At 34.2% G+C, this 4760-nt stretch overlaps 1 pseudogene; it reads right to left on the reverse strand.

The window, feature by feature from the left end:
* Window positions 1–3713: 3713 nt before the first annotated feature.
* On the reverse strand, window positions 3714–4294 carry LOC140524104 (high mobility group protein B3 pseudogene; annotated as a pseudogene).
* Window positions 4295–4760: the final 466 nt, after the last annotated feature.

Raw genomic sequence — 4760 nt, forward strand, 5'->3', positions numbered from 1 at the left:
AACCTCACCTCATGTATGTATGTATGTATGTATGTATGTATGTATGTATCTATCTATCTATCTATCTATCTATCTATCTATCTATCTATCTATCTATCTATCTGCATATTTTAGTGCCAGGGAGAACAACCCTCATGACCCAGTGCCTCATTAGAAATTAACAAAAGGTATGGGTCTTCCTACAAAACAAGCCTCCCCTAATCAAACTTCCCTTAATGGGCTCCACCTGAGACCTAGGGTTGGGAAGATCTTTTAACTCCCACTAACATGTCAGATAATGATGTCTATTCTAATCAAATGTTATAGCCTTTTCTCAGCCCTCCCCCTTTTTGACATCTCTGCAATGTTTCAAACTGTTGCTTACCTTCTCCATCTGGATACTGTCTTCTCTGGATTTTTTATGATACTGTTCTCTTATTGTTGTCTTCCAACCTCACTGACCACTACTCCATCTTCTTTGCTGCATCATCATTTATATAGTGACTCCCAACTATGAGTGTGTCTCTCCTCCCCTCCCCCCTCAAAGCTCTTTTCCTTGCCCTCTTCTTATTTCTTTCCAAGTCCTTGATTTCTGAGGGTTCTATGGATTTAAGTATCATCCTTGAGCTCTCTTTTGAGTTCTAAAATACCAACTGCTTATTGGAACTACATATCTGAAAGGCAGGGATCTGTTGGAGCCAGTTAATTGTTAAATTTTCAGTGTGAACATTTACATCTTGGAAATCAGCAAATGCTACAAATCGGGGCTTGATTTTTATTGATTGACAACTTAAGAATATGATGGAGAAAATGCTAATGATACAGATTAAAATTAAGTGTGTCAAGGGAAGTTTTTTTTTCCTTCAGAGGGCTAGTTGTTAAACATTTATCAGTACCCCATTGGTCAGGTATCTCAAATTTAACATGTCAATATAGAATTCATTATCTTTTCCCCAAAATTTGTCTCTGGACTAATGGAACAAAGCTGAATTTGGAAAAGATGGCAGATTTGAGTTCTATACCCAATACTTACTAATTTTGTGATGTTAGGCAAGCGATTTAATCTATATATTCTTTGGTTTTCTAATCTGTAAAATGAGGACAATACACAAATACCAAAGTGACATTCTGAAAATACAAGTCTAACTATATCACTATCCTGCTCAATATATTCCAGTGGCTCTCTGTTACTTGTAGGATCTAATACAAACTCCTCTATTTGGTATTTAAAGACTTTCACAACTCAGCTCCAACTAATCTTTGCAGCATTATTATATTTCTCTCTTTCAAGTACTCCTTGGTCCAACCTTTGCTGATTCTCACAATCCATATTCCATCTCCTGTCTCCTTGCCTTTGTAGACTGTCTTGCATGACTGGAAAAACTTCTTTCCTAACCTCCACCTCCCAGAAACCTTAATTTCTTCAAAACTCAACTCAAGCCTTTCCTGATCCCCCTCGGTTGTTAGAGCTCCCTTCCTCAAACCACTTTGAATTAATTATGTCTTTATATATTATATATTTATATGTGCCATATATTATAATATTTTATATATATTATTTATTATATGTTATATACATACATATATACATATACATATATGTACATGTGTGTGTATGTGTGTGTGTGTGTGTGTGTGTGTTCATTCCCCAGTTAGAATGTAAGCTCATTGAGGACAGGAGCTGCCTCATTTTTGTCTTTCTATCATCGACCTTTAGCACAGTCCCTAACAGAGTGTTTAATAAATGCTGGCTAGTTGGTTGGTGGATTGATGGCCAAATAATCTCTGAAGGATTTGATTAGGATTAATGATGAGGCAACCACAGGCAGACCTTTATGGTCAGGTTTAATTATTCTGTCAAAAGTCAATTTCCAGAGCATCAAACAGGAGCAGAAATATAGTTCCTGAAAGAGTAGACATAACATTTGGAAGCTCTCCATTCACATGGAGCCTTTTAGTAAGTATGGAGACTAAAAATTTGACTAGCAAAAGAGATCAAGAGGTCAGATACATATGTGCATATACATACATACGTACATACATACACACACATATATACACATATATGTGTATATATGGCTATGGGTAATATATGTGTATATACATACATACATAGATATATATAGTTTGCTGTTTGTAACATTTTTTCCTGCTTTCCTTTGGGAGGAAAACTTCAGGATATCATGATCTCCTTGAGCATATGGTACTATATATCTGCAATCATGGGTTCCTCACCCTCTCAATCCCCAATTCATATACTACATTTTAAAGAAATTCTCCTAGTCAGCAAGCAGCTGTACAGTATAGAGGAGAGAAGACTAAACCTGGAGTCAGGAAAACCTGAGTTCAAATTTAACCTCACACATTTGCTAGCCATGTGACTCTGGACAAGTCACTTAACCTCTGGCTGCCTCAGTTTTCTCATTTATAGAATGGGGATAATAATATACCTACCTCCTGGTGTTGTTATGAGGACGAAATGAGATAAGATTTGCAAAGTTCTTTGAAAACCTTAAAGCACTCTATAAATGGTGGTTATTTTTAAGTATGACTATTTTTTCCAAATAATTTCATTTCATTTTGCTGTTTTCCTTAAATCTTAAAAATGAAGATCATATTCCCAGGACGATTGGTATATCTGATCACATCACTGAGAATTCAGCCCAAAATCAGAAATTTTTTTTAATGTTTGTAATATTTTTTATTATAAGTTTGGGTTTGCATCAGCTGATCTCTAAGATGTTTTCCTGGTCGACTAAAAAACCCAACAATAAGCTAGTAAATGGTTTTGATATTTCCTTAAAAAATTATCATTAATTGTCAATCTTGTAAAAACCAATTTAAAAATGTTAATACTGTTTATTTAGTATGGAAAACATTTTTAGCATTGTAAACATACAAAAAAAATCAACAAAATGTTCCAAGTATTAGGTACAGAATGTCTTAACTGCCATTGCTATACTGTCTCTTTAGTTTTTAAAAAAAGTTTCCATTTTAAAATGACAGCATTTAACAACCACAACCAAAAAACCATTTTCCATGCCAGCTGATATCCTACCCCCTTGCCACATCAAGGAATGGCAGCAGACTGCTATTTCACTATATATAAAATGACAGCTTGAAGCTAGATGGGCAATCATCATATAAAGCTACTCTAACAGTGCATGCTTTGGGTCATGGCACATAATGAAAGAATGAAATTAATTTTCCCTTTCTAAAGTATCATAATTCCAAATATTTGTGAGAAGAATTTGTCTAGTACATATGAACACACACATACAATATGCATATATATGTAGATTGTGTGTATGTACTTATATGTGGGTGTATGTTTATATGGGTGTGTGGATATATTTACATACCCCCTCCCCTCCAAGATATACAGAGAGAGAGTAAGTTTACAATCTGGGATTTCTAACCAATAATCATAATTAACACACACAAAAGCTTGTAACTTTTAAATATATTTTGTTATAGCAACAGCAAAGTGCACAGAGAGAGAAAAACACTAACTTTTCTTTTCATGTTAAAAATGTTTGGAAATATGTACAACTTTGATACAGTTTCAAGGTGCTCATAACACCTATACCTATAACACATAAACTAGGTAAAATATCTAGAACACCTGTTTCCAATTTTAAAAGTTAAATGGTACAAATATAATAGACACTGTATCAATAAAGGTGCTTTAGTGTTTCCCCAGCTCTATGGTATTTAAGACAAATAACATAGTTTTATTCATCATCATCTTCCTCATCTTCTTCCTCTCTCTCCTCTACCTTTTTCTGGGAAGCTTTAGATATTCCCTTTACACTATCAAACTTTCCTTTGGACTTATAATCAGCCACATCCTTTTCATACTTTTCCTTCAGTTTTGCTGCCTTATGGTTGTATGGCTGCTTTTCACCATTAGTCAGATTATTCCACATCTCACCAAGTTTTTTTTGCTACATCCCCAGTGGATATTCCAGGGTTTGTAGATTGTATCTTGGGGCAAAATTCTGAACAGAATAGGAAGAAGCCAGAAGGGGGCCATTTGGGAGAATTAGGATCCTCTTTTTTTTCTCTCCTTTAGCTGGTCCATAATCCTTCATCTCTCTGCCATACTGCAACTTATCAGCCTTTGCTACTTCATCAAGCTTAAATTTTTCCTTTTCATACATATCCTTCCATCTTTCTGAACACTTCTTTGAAAATTCTGTAAAATGGACAGGAACTTCTGAATTTTTTTCCTATGTTCTTCACGGCATATTTGTACAAAGAAGGCATAAGCAGACATTTTGCCTGTTGGTTTCTTTGGGTCACCTTTAGCCATCTCTAGTGTGTAACTGTGTTGTTCACTAGTCTGTATCAAAATCAGAAATTATAATAAATAAAACCAATACTGAGAAAAATATATGGTATAAAATTAATAAGATTTAACCATGAATTATTGAATTATTTAAACACATTAATGAAAACCAAACATGCAAAATGGACAACAGAAATTACATTGATAATGACTATATTAATTTCATTCAGAGTGAATCCAATATAAATTAAATGGTACAAGGAAACAAAAAAAAAGTTCAGAAAATACCTTGATCAACCAACATTTGACTTTCTTGCCAAAAAGAGATGTGGTTGCCAAACTCTAGGATAGAATATAAACGCATCTGAACAGTCTTATGAAAAAGAAAATTGTATGACCCTAAACAATATTATCTCATAAGGTAGAGGAAAATTGTACACAGAATAAGGAAAAGAGGGAGCTGGGCACTTATTATCATATAAGACTTGCA

This window comes from Notamacropus eugenii, chromosome 2 (assembly GCF_028372415.1).
Source record: "Notamacropus eugenii isolate mMacEug1 chromosome 2, mMacEug1.pri_v2, whole genome shotgun sequence".
Taxonomy (NCBI): Eukaryota; Metazoa; Chordata; class Mammalia; order Diprotodontia; family Macropodidae; genus Notamacropus; species Notamacropus eugenii.